This window comes from Melanotaenia boesemani, chromosome 12 (assembly GCF_017639745.1).
Source record: "Melanotaenia boesemani isolate fMelBoe1 chromosome 12, fMelBoe1.pri, whole genome shotgun sequence".
NCBI lineage: Eukaryota > Metazoa > Chordata > Actinopteri > Atheriniformes > Melanotaeniidae > Melanotaenia > Melanotaenia boesemani.
In genome coordinates, this window is record NC_055693.1 from 34,468,789 (window position 1) to 34,481,933 (window position 13,145).

General features: G+C 40.2%; 1 long non-coding RNA gene across 1 annotated transcript; it reads left to right on the top strand.

Moving 5' to 3' along the window:
- Positions 1-11,344: 11,344 nt before the first annotated feature.
- LOC121649748 lies at positions 11,345-12,448 on the top strand. The gene is made up of 4 exons (XR_006012162.1): positions 11,345-11,431; positions 11,510-11,590; positions 11,776-11,948; positions 12,218-12,448. It is a non-coding gene; the product is annotated as an uncharacterized LOC121649748 (long non-coding RNA).
- Positions 12,449-13,145: the final 697 nt, after the last annotated feature.

Below are 13,145 nucleotides of genomic sequence, written 5' to 3' on the forward strand. Positions count from 1 at the left end.
ACCCCTGTGCTTTCCATTCTCCTATTATTCTGTCTTTTCGCCTTCTGTTTCCTCCCCTGCCTTAGGGCTACATTAACCAAAACTCTCACTTCCTCTATGGCTTCCATGCTGCCGGCTCAGTCTGTTGTTATTGTTAACAACTGTCCTTCCTCCTATGAAGACACTGGTCTGCCTCTGGATTTTGACAGTGAAGATGACTCCTCTGTCTGATGTGATGTGTGTTGTGGTTTATTTTCTGTTGTTTCTTCCAAACTTTGCTTTCCACATTGTTCATGGGTTTTTCTTGTTTCCCATAAAAAACAGCAGCTCTTTTTCTTCTTCGTGCTCGTCCTGCCGTTGTGGTGGGGTCATTTCAGTTCATAGCTGTATTTTGTCCTGTTTCATACTGCAGTGATGGGTGTCCAATTTTGTAGTTTGATATGTATTTTGATTCTTTTTGTTGTGATTTTCATGCCTTTTTCATCTGATTCTAGTTTGTGATAATGGTAATCAATCATATTTACTGATATAATAATCACACGTATAATCATTGTTTTTATTCATATAATACATTTATTCATTTATTACCTTCAGTTACATTTTCATAATGTGTATTTTCCTGTTACAGAACATTGAGGTTCTTGTTTTTCTGTTGGGTTATTGTGCAGGCTTGTGTGAGGTCAGGCTGACCACTTTTCTTCCAGACTCCTGATATGGGAGAAGTTGAGACTGGTGGGTGCACCTGCTAGATAGAGACAGTTGTTTAGAAATACCGACCTGTTTGTGTTTGTGAAACGGTAGAAGCCTTCTAGTCTCCCTTCTCCTTTTATCAGTTCAGAGACTGGCCTTCAGCTAGAGTTGGGTTAAATAAAACTGTTTTTCTTTGATGCAGCAAGTTAAAGTTCTCTGCTGGCTTCTTGGAGTCAGGACAACAGCTCACAACTTGCAAGTAATTCTGTATTTCTATACTTTTCCTGTAATAAACTTTTAAATACTTTTACTTATCCCAGACTCTTGGTGATGTTTGCTACTACACTGTTCAGCCTTTATGCAGCTATTATCTATTGATACATTCATTTTACATCATTTTAGCCTCATAACCCGACAGCTGAGGCTAGAAACATCATGTCTGATGCTGATTGGGGTTAAAAGCTTAAGCTTTTACATATATTTTCACATAAAAAACAAAAACAGGTGGACTGAAATAGCAAAAATGGCTAGGAGTTTTAAGGACTAATACCTGTATCTGATCTATTTATTCTTAAAAAGAGATAACCATTAGATAGACCAACCAGTAAACATGTTCCAGTGATACCAAGGCGACAGTGTGATCAGCATACACAGTGTTAGCTCTGTTTTCCTGTAGTGTTTCCCATTAATTCACACTGGTGATGTCATGTTCTGTAAAAAGGAAAACCTGCCAAGTCATTTTAGAAAGCTACAGCTTTGAAAAGATTAAGAGGATTAAAAACAGAACAGAGTTTTGTCCAAACAGCAGAGCTTCAAACGGACAGCCCTATTCTGACGGCGTTTGGACAATGTCCCCGGAGCCAGAATCAGAGCTGCCTGTTCCTCTTCTTTCAAACAAGCTACAGAAGCAAAACAGCTTTTTCAGATTCCCTCACACTCTTCTCCAATTTTCCACTCTTTGTTGTTGATCTGAATGAAAATGCAGCACCTCGAGGCGGTCGTTGTCATCTTGCACTTAAATCCACAACTTCACCGAGCTGGACTTAAAGGCCTGAGCTAATTCAATCAGAGCATCAGGGTATATAATGATTCAGATCATTTAGTGTCTCCAGTGCTCTCTGAGTGCCGGTTCATGATCTCCAGGTGACTCACAGGGCTGGAGATTTGCCCACTCTCCACGTCCATCATTCACTGAATTAAAATGATGTGAGCTTTATACTGTATTAATTCCACACAGCTGTGTCGGTACTTAGCAAGGCAAGGGCTTCATGGAATCCATCACCATAGTGACAGGGCAGACATTTCCCCCTGCACTGTTGCCATGACAACTTTTCAGACTGTGTATCTATTTAAGTGCCATTGGATATAAAAGCTTTTACAGGTAAACTCGGTCTGAGAAGTTTTACCTCAAATGTCCAAACAGGTGACACGCTGATGGAGGTTGGCTCCTTACTGCACATATGGTTGCAAATACAGGTTGTGCTCACTCTTGAGCACCATTAGGACCCCCCTGTCTTGTACATACCAGTTCCTGGCTGCCTTCCACTAATTGAAGTGTTTGCATTGAAAGAACTGGGGAAGGTTCTGAGGGGCCTTTCTTAATGAAGTCTGATCTCATTAAAAGATACAGCAGCCAATGTGAGCATGAAGAAAAACATGCACACACTAAAGAGGTGAGAGAGAGCATCAAAGCCCTGTTCTTCACACAATGCCACCATTAGCTATTTACCAATGGCTAAATTAAAATGTGTGGGATGGGCATGATCATTCAGGTCTGCATTTGTCAGGGTTATTCGTTCATACGGTCACCCTGGGTGATCTCCACGTACTGATGCTTTGACACTAACACAGGGCATATCGTGTGTGCATGGAAAGCCAAGAACATTCAGCTAGAATGAAAATTCTACTAATGATGGAACATATTCTCTACACATTTTACATTTTGTGATCGATTCTCCGTCGGGCTGTTGTCAGTAATTACCACGGACCACAGAAAAGCCTGGACTGTGATGGATGACTGCAGCGTTGTTGGACACCATCACTAATGCAAGTGGGAAGATGTGTAGCAGGAGTTTAATCTGTTTATCTAATTTTGTTCTACAGATACTATTATTTGGAAAAAAAAAGTTTATTATTATTTGTTTGACTTTTTTAAAAGTAGATTTTAGTTTCCTTCTCTGTTTGATGATGGCACATAAAGTTTCTCCTGTCACAGAGAAATATGTTACGGCCCACCCACCCAAACAGGATTGATTTAGACTACTGCAAAGTGCCAGAGAGTAATGCTCTCTGCTCTGAGGTGTGGCGTCCATAATGAGTGACAGCTCTCAGATGAGCTCAATGAGCCAAACTAACTCAGTATACAGAGCTCATCTGAACCAAAACAGTTTATACAGCACTGAACCATCGAATGTGAAAGATTCCAGCCACAATCCAGCTGAGAGTTAAGTTTCATTTCCCCTCTCAAACTCAAACATAATAAAATGAAATGTAAATGCAACCAAGTAAAATTACAATGCAATGTGTTTCAACTTACGTCAGACATCTCAAAATAGTTGTGCAGATGTAACCCTTCATGTGGAGTTCCCCAAGGTTCCATCCTGGGGCCCCTTCTGTTTAACATCTACATGCTCCCACTAGCACCATGTCATGAATAACATTACGCATAGTTACACAGATGACTCAGATATATATTACAATGTCACCAGGAGACCGAGGCCCCGTACAGGCTCTTGGTAAATGCATTGAGGAGATTAATGACTGGATGTGCCTGAACTTCTTTCAGTTAAAAACAAAACATAAGTGACTGCCTTTGGAGCCATAGAGAAATGATTAAAGGTCACCATAGATCAGAGGTCACTAAAAAGCGGACCACGGTCCAGATCTGGACCCAGAACCTGTCCCATATGGACTCGAGGTTAAAATATAAAATCTGACGGGGTGCTTTTACTTAAACTGGCGCAACTTTTACAGTCTTTACGGTAGCGGTCAGGAAACATGTGGACCAATGTACGTGAGGTAAGCCATCCCACGTTATGCACTCAGCCAATCAGTGGGTGAGGCTCCCAGAGCAGCGGTAAACTGCCAGCTAGATAAAACAAAGCAGGGATAAAGCCGACTGTGCTGGAGATAGGCAGAGTTGCTAAATCTGCCTGTTATCAGCGACTTTGAGCTGGTTTTTCTGTTAAGTCTCTTGTAAATATTGTCAGTTGGGGGTTTTTGGGCTTGTTTTTTTTCTGAGTGTAGTTGCTTATTTGGGCTTGTCTGTTATGAACCCCCCCGATTCTCTCACAGCTGTCCACAATATCGGATATTATGTTAGAAGAGACCAGACTATAAGAGGGGGGATCTAGGTCAGAATTTCTGATAGCCACCTGAATGTGTACCTGCATTATAATGAACTCAGACCTAAATATAAGTTTTCAAGACTTCACTCGTCTTAAGACATACATGCAGAGAAATGCATGTGATCCACATCAATGACCTTCCAGCCACTGATGTGGGCCCCATGTTGAGGTGCTGGCTGCAAGGCAGGTGGAAAGGGGTGGGGGTATCCCCCAGTGAAACAGAGGACTGCCGCGTGCGTGCTATCCTCTTCTCTGCAGGTCGCTGGTGGGCTAGGCCCTACGATGGAGAAGAGGCGCAGGACACAGGTGTCGGCCAGATCCCACTGCCACAAGCTGCCAGAAGCTGCAGAAGACTGGTGAACATTTTTGAGACTGGAATATGGTTCACCCTTTTTATATTAATAAACTGTTTTAAAAACCTTTTACATTTTTAGTGTGGTTTAACTCTGCTTCCCCTGATCCAAAATGACCCATGGTGGCGCCCCTTATCGGGGCCATGACACCACCCGTGACATGGAGAAGCTGCATTCAGCTTCTATGCTCTACATGTCTGGAACAAACTCCCAGAAAGCCTCAGATCAGCTGAAACACTCAGTTTATTTGAATCCAGGTTAAAGACCCACCTGTTATCTGCTGCATAGAACTAGTTTTTATTTAAAAAGTCCAAATCTGCATCTGTTTGAAGCTTGAATTTTTTAAACATTTTTATTTTTGTTATTTCTTTTATCCACTGTTTTTGTTTCCTTCTGTTTTCTTTTTAATCTTAAATTAAGATTCTTCTTTGATGTTTTAATGTTTCTGTAAAGCACTTTGAATCATGTTGTTGAATTGTGCTAAACAAATAAGCTTGTCTTGCTTTGTCTTCTTTAAAATTAATCCTGTTGACAAATGAAAAACTGCAAACTGGCTAAACTGGGATACTAAATAGTTATATCCCTCATAATTCTTTTCTTTAAATGTATATGGCTCTTTACTTATGTCAGTTACAACATAGTGAAATGGGGAAACTCATGAGTGAGTTGGTATTAAGTTCAGGCCTTTCATTATGTTATTTTAACTCCTCTTGTATAGGCTGATGCCTCAATCTAGGAATGAGTGGAATTACCTTTATGTTGTGTGTTGAGCCAGGCTAAATCTTGTGAGTGGGCTGTTTTTTTATTTTTTTGTTTTTTTCTACTTGTTCAAAGCTCATAGCGGGGAGGAAAATAATGATCTGCCTGGGAAATGAAGAGTTTACTAGTGCTGGGCAATGATTAAATGTTTTAAATTGCAATTAATCGCATGAAATGTTGCATTAATCGCGATGAATCACATTGGTATTTGCAAAATGTCCTTTTTCTTCAAAAGAAGGCCTACTGCTATATACAGTGGGTATGGAAAGTATTCAGAAGCTTTTAAAATTTTCACTCTGTTTTATTGCAGCCATTTGCTGAAATCAAAAAACTTCATTTTATTTCTCATGAATCTATACTCAGCACCCAATCTTGACAGAAAAAAAACAGAAATGTAGAAATTTTTGCAAATTTATTAAAAAAGAAAAACTGAAATATCACATGGTCATAAGTGTTCAGGCCCTTTGCTGTGACACTCATATTTAACACACATGCTGTCCATTTCTTCTGATCCTCCTTGAGATGGTTCAACTCTTTCATTGGAATCCAGCTGTGTTTAATTAAATTGATTGGACTTGATTGGGAAAGGCACACACCTGTCTATGTAAGCCCTTACAGCTCACAGTGCATGTTAGAACAAATGAGAATCAAGAGGTCGAAGGAATGGCCCAAGTAGCTCAGATACAGAATTGTGGCAAGGCACAGATCTGGTCAAGGTTACAAAAGAATTTCTGCAGCATTCAAGGTTCCTAAGAGCACAGTGGCCTCCATAATCCTTAAATGGAAGAAGTTTGGGACGACCAGAACTCTTCCTAGACCTGGCCGTCCAGCCAGAAGACGGAAGAAGTAGAACCCAAAGATCACTGGGCTGAGCTCCAGAGATGCAGTATAGAGATGGGAGAAAGTTCCACAAAGTCAACTATCACTGCAGCCCTCCACCAGTCGGGGCTTTATGGCAGAGTGGCCCGACGGAAGCCTCTCCTCAGTGCAAGACATATGAAAGACTGCATAGAGTTTGCCAAAAAACACATGAAGGACTCCCAGACTATGAGACATAAGATTCTCTGGTCTGATGAGACCAAGACTGAACTTTTTGGCGTTAATTCTAAGCGGTATGTGTGGAGAAAACTGGGCACTGCTCATCACCTGCCCAACACAATCCCAACAGTGAAACATAGTGGTGGCAGCATCATGCTATGGCTGTGTGTTTCAGCTGCAGGGACAAGACGACTGGTTGCAATTGACGGAAAGATGAGTGCGGCCAAGTACAGAGCTATCCTGAAAGAAAACCTCTTCCAGAGTGCTCAGGACCTCAGACTGGGCCGAAGGTCCACCGTCCAACAAGATAATGACCCTAAGCATGCAGCTAAAATAACAAATCTTGAAACAAATCTGTGACCTTTCTTGATTGGCCCAACCAGAGCCCTGACCTAAACCTAACTGAGCATCTCTGAAGAGACCTGAAAATGGCCGTCCATCAACGTTCACCATCCAACCTGACGGAGCTGGAGAGGATCTGCAAGGAGGAATGGCAGAGGATCCCCAAATCCAGGTGTGAAAAACTTGTTGCATCATTCCCAAGAAGACTCATGGCTTCACTAGTTCAAAAGGATGCTTCTACTCAATACTGAGCAAAGTGTCTGAATACTTATGACTATGCAATATTCCAGTTTTTCTTTTTATAATAAATTTGCAAAAGTTTCTACATTTCTGTTTTTTTTTCTGTCAAGATGGGGTGCTGAGTGTACATTAATGAGAAATAAAAAGAACTTTTTCGATTTTAGCAAGAGTGAAAAATTTAAAGGGGTCTGAATACTTTCCTTACCCACTGTAAAGAAAATGCAGTAAATTTTTGGTTTACAAACCTTAAATCATGGGTCTTCAACCTGCGGCTCAGGGGCTATAAGTGGCTCTCTGGACCTTCAACATTGGCCCTTAATACATGGCAACAAAATGCTAAAGAAATAACTAATGCTTTTAAACATAGATCTATTAACAAATGCACGTTTTTAGCAGTTTTGCAGTTTTTTCATGGAATAATTGCATTAAATTTCCACAACATAATGACAATAAAAAGTTGTAAATTCATTCTGTAAATTAAGGCAGCAGAAGAATCACCGTCAAAAGCTGGTACATCACTACCGGTAAGTTCAAAACGTTAGTGCTCAGTTTGGATCAGCACTTACCCACGATAGTGTCACTACAGAAGGTAGAGCTTAGTGCGCACTACACACTACCTTCCAGTGCACTCATGTAAGTGCACGGTTTGAAACACACTCATGTTGTTGGTTTTCCTCTTTGCAGTTAGCTAGCTAACGGTAGCAGGGACAAGTCAGCAAATTAGTGTATGGAGGCGAGGAATCGTGATTCATGAGTCAGTAAAATGATTCATTCATGACCCGCACTACTCTACTGCAGAGATGAGGGTTAGTGGTGGTCCTCACAAAAGACAGTTACCTACTTGTCAAATAAATAATAGATGTCATGGCCATCATTACTAGCGCAAAGCATGTGCTTTAATTTATCTGAAATTAACAGGTTTCCATTCATTAGTAATCTGATGTTTCCAAAGGGTCACAACAGGTAGGGCCATGAACTGCATTACTAGTGTTTTGTGCTGATGTGTGGTGTTGTCGATTATATATTTTATTTAGTTTTATTTTAGTTCTGCTTTACATTGAGCCTAAAGTTTGACTGTTTTTCATCCATCCATTTTCTTTCCCACTTTCCGGGAAAGTCTATCCGAGCAACTAGAAGGCGAGAGGAAGGGTACACCCTGGACAGGTCTCCAGTCATTTCACTGTTTTCAGATGCAACTAGAAGCACTCAGAGAGAGCAGACCTCTGCCAAGCCATTTTATTTTTCATTGCTTTTTACCAATGACTGCATGCATTATTTTTGAGTTAGAAGCTCTAAAGGTAAAACTGTTCTTATCTCCAAAATCCAGATTTTTAAAAGAAATTAAAAAAAAAATACAAATGTTGACAACAGTATAGGTGGTTTTCATGACAATTATGTAATGCTATTATAATAGGGCGGCGTAGTTTCCCACAACTAGCTACACAGTCCAGGAACTACGCCACCGGTTAGGTTTCTGTTAAGGGTACCACAGGCCAGAGACGAGTCATATAAAACAGTTTGGCTTTATTAAACAATCCAATATGAAAATAATAAAGTTTAAAACGAGTCTAAAATAATGTGGTAAAAAAGGAATTCACTGTCAGGGCTGACCCAGCATGCGGCAGCTCCAATCATTAACAGGAAAAAAAGGGGGTCCATGTTCTAAACACCCGTGTAAACATTCACACTCACACTGCACAGCAAGAAAGGGAATGTGGACCACCACCAGGGATTGGGCGGCTGCCCTGGACCCACAGCACCTGACAAAAGAAAAGGGGAGGGAACAGTTAAAACACAGAGGCCACAGTGCTACACATTAACAAAACAAAATCAATAATCCAACACAAGAACATGCACAAGAATTAAAACCCAAAAAATCATGCAACCTAACTAAACAGCAAAGTGCTATAAACAAGCAAAAGAATGAGTCAATTAAGATGGCACGAGCCTGGTAGGCCAATGAGTCCAGGTGCCGCAACCAGACAGCATCAGAAGGGGTCGGAACACCGTCCGTCCGTTCCACACCGGGGCTAACACAGGCAGGGAGACAGACGGAGGAAAACCCCGTAGAGCCAAAACAGTAGCAGTGATCCTTCACGGCGTGATGGCGGAGCACAGCCCAAACCTGCCGCCTCTAGAGGGAGCAGCGGAAATTAATAAGGAGCTTCAGACCACCCATTGAGTGTAAATCAACTTGATACATACCGCTGGGTTGGCATGTACAGGAACCTGGAAAGCGTCAAAGGCCTCAGGTACCGCGATTCAGTTGTCCAATAATCTAAAACATGTGTACGAGAGTCAGCTGGAGGCCGAACGAGCAGGCAAACAGAAAAATAAACAACCTACCGGAGCAGACATCCAGCCGCGTGCACCGCATTCAGCGGAGTAGTCACCCCCCCACACTCCAGCAGCCACTCGCGCTGTGTGGAAGCCCGACCCTCCGCAGCCAGCACGCCAAGTTTACAGCTCAGCCACGCCAGCCACAACCACCATGGGAGATTGAAGGGGGAAAAGGACCGGCAGAGCGAACACATCCGCTGTAGAAAGGGCTGTTGCGTCGCCCACTAATCAAGGTGATAATCCAGGTGGCTGGCAAGACTGGCAATGCCACACAGTGGCCAGAAGGAAAACAACCTCCTGCCTCACTATGTTGTACAGCTCAAATTACAACAATTTAGGGTGCACTACCCCTTCAAGTTTTCTCCATCAGTTTTTGATAGAAAATAACCCATAATGGCATCCAGTTGTGATCCCCTTAGTGTCAAGGCTAGAAAAAGATATGATTTAAAGCTAGTGGCCATAGGACTGAACAAATGCCTTCATGTCTACCCATCATCACATTGTGAAGATGCTGCTAACAAGAAACATTAAGAACTTTATAAAAATCCAGCCTGTCCTCCCCTTATAAACGTATCATGAGGTTGATTTTTCAAGCACCAAATTACGGCTTATAGAGACGTTTCAAAGTTAAGCGCCCCCTACCGGTCATGTAAAAAATGACTGTCAGCACGGCAGCAATGGTGCGTTCCAGCTGTCTCGTAATTCCAACCACCTCAGAATAGGTGACATCTTTACCAGGCATTTTACAACCGCTATATATGTATATATCCAAAGTAGCCAATTCTGAGTATGTACAAGTATGTCACAGCTAGAAAATAACAAATAAATTTAAATAAATATTGTGTACCCCGAGAACTCAAGCAAATTTGGGTGATAATGATTAATTAACCACTCATATTTAACCTCAATATTTCACAAACAATTCCATCTTAACAACAAATTTATCAACAATATTATCAACAACTCTGTGATATTTACACTACAAACTTATTAAAAACAAAACATAGCCTGTTAGAAAGAAAACCAATAAAGACAACATGGACTACAGGCGGGACCAGGCCTCCTGTCTCTGAATCTGGAATGTCGGGATTTTCTAAAACCTACCATTTAAAGGTCGCTTCGTCATTTCCGGCCAAAATACCTTCGGGTAACGCATTCCGAGGACGCAAGATAACGGTGCCCTCGTTTGACCCGGAAAAGGTTTGACGTAATTTCATTCATGAACTTCGTGATACAGGTAAGACTAGCATGTTTGTGTATTTAGCTTTATTTGTCTATGTTATTATTATTACTATTGTTGTTGTTGTTATTGAAGAGGTTGCATTTCAGACGTCCACAAGTTAGTTAATTGTAAAGTTTTAACTACTACTTTGCCAGGATCATTTGTGAATGCTGGCCTAAGGCATGCAACTTTAATAGGCGCTTTGCTAGCTTACAAATATGAAGCTAAAAAAATAAAAATGAAAAAAATAAATAATCTAACTGTGAAATATGTCCGCACAATAAATAATACCTCAACCAGACACGAGTGTCACCTGTTTGCACTTTGAATAGTGACCACTAGTGGATACCTGAAAGCAAATTTTAGTAATTCTTTCAAGTGCTAACAAAAAAATCAGAAAAGGGTTAAAATATTACTTACAGTATGATTAAATATGTTTTTTTCCCTTACGCCATCAAAATTCATTTGATGCATCAATACTCCTTAAATTCAGCTTTAATTTTTTGTACCCATCACCCCTCAATGAAAACTGACCAAAAATAGATAAATAAAATAAATTCTGCAAGCTTTGTGCACCATTGGCAAGATTTACCAATCAAAACAGAAATTTTCCTTTTATTGCTAATTTCAAATTGTACCTAGATGAAGTACACAACTTTCTTTATGGTTGTAAGATAAAAGTAAAAGACACAGTTTCAAAACTAATTTAAGGTCATCTGTTTTTTCTTTTTTTTTTCTAGCTCTTTAATTTCAATTTATAATTACTCAAGACTTATTGTCTTGAGATGGCTGAGTCCTTTAAACAGTGGTTGGAGGCAGGGAAAGACCTGGCAGACGAGTTGTCATCAAAAGTAGTAAGTTTTCATTTATTCTATTATTTTTTATGTAAATCATTCTCTTGTTTCATTTAACTGAACTTCTGTGCAGACCTGAAAAGAAAGTATGTACCAAGCAAAGGTAAATTAATGATCTTTGTTTTGTTTTTTTTTTTGTTTCTGTTGTTGTTTTTTAGCCCCCAACAAAAAAAAAGCGCAAGACAGCAGGGGGTTCACATGTTACCTGGAGGAAGCGGGAACAGGATGGGACGATTATACCGCAACGTATGAGAAAAACTCAATCTGGTAAGACATATCTGATATAGTCTTATGATGTCCAGTCACAGTTATTTCTCTTAATCCAGAACATTAATCTGTTTACAGTTAAATCTGGCCACACTAGTCAGTTTTCAGAAGCTGAGGTGTCACAGACTGATGATGATCCTCCAGAGCTCCCAAATCTTTGTATGCATATTAAACTCTGATAGTTTAAATAAGCTTGTATCTTTAGAATTACCATTAAACTATGAATATCAATCTTGCTGCCTACTGTTATGATGCATACTCAGTGACAAAGCCATCTAAGAGATTATTTATACATTACTCTCTGTATTTTACATTATCATATTTCTTTAAATATTTTTCTATAGAGCAACATCTTCAGGAACTCAGGGATCTCGTGAACTCTGTCATTGTCCCTGCATCAGTCCAAGTGGAGGAGACACCTGCCATGTCTACATGGACTAAAAGACAGTCCGCTGTTGAAAAAAAGTTCCGAACTGCAGTGCCAGAGCTGTTGGATAGCAAATTTGCCGCTGAGACAGTAACAGAGCATTGCTGTCATTTATGTAAAACAGCTGGGCAGTGATCCGGTGCCTGGGCTGCGTTGCTTCAGGAACTCAGTATTTCTGTCCAGCATGCGATTCAGCAGTCCACTAGAAACATGTTGTCACTTTCTGTGACTGTTTTTAACCCACAAGAAGATTAAGTTTTAGGTCAAGCCTAACAGTGAATTATTATTATGATGATATATTATAATGAAGATCTTATTTAATTCTGATACTGACTGACTGAAAGTGTAATTTTTTTCAGGTCCATACAGCCTCTATCTGCCTGCTGTGTGCTGTCCCCTTTGTTCCTCCAAATGGACCCCAGGGATGAGTGATTTCCTTGGCCTCAAATATTGGCCAGCAACCCCAAGGTTCCAGTTGCTGTTCAAATTTGATGTGTTCACATCATTTCAGCAGATGAAGTTAGACAGCCCAGCTTTATCACAGCAAGCGTTTATCAGAATGCTTGAACATGGAGCCCTTAGTACAGGACGGGTAGGTGCTCTGTCATTCAAATGTTTTTAATTCCAAACTTCCACGTCTTAAACTGACCAAAGTGCTACTATTCTTGTTTCCAGAAAGGCAGCATCTGCAGTGACACATTCCACAGAGTCTTTCGAGAATTTATCTTCTGCAATTACAAAAAAGAAGATCTGTGCCTGGTGGAGCCATTCAAGTGTCCAGCTTGTTCTCCAGATATGCTGCTATATCTGTGGATGGCAATAAAAAACATTATTGTTTCAGAAAGTCCAAAGGGTCAGTCCAATAGTTTTTTTTATTTTTAATAATTGATATATTAGCTATACTGAACCTTACCATGAACAAACAACTGTAATTGTTCTGGGAATCTCAAAAATGTGTCGTCAATTTGAAAATGTTGAATGAAGATGATCCCAAACAGTTTGTAGTTACATATGATTAGCAGTAACTGCAGTTAGGATTCATGAGTTATGAGTTAACATATATTTTAAATGAATGACAGCAACATTTTCATATTGTTAGTACCTTAAGTAATCTTTATATTTTTAATAGGATTGGCCTGTTTAGGAACAGCTCGTTCCATGGCCAGTAATTTAAAGATATTGTATATATTTGAACTTTTATACTTTATAACAATATAACTTAACACACATGTTGGAGAGATAGTACAAAGTTTTGAGTGATGGTTTGATTATGTTGTCAAAAAAATT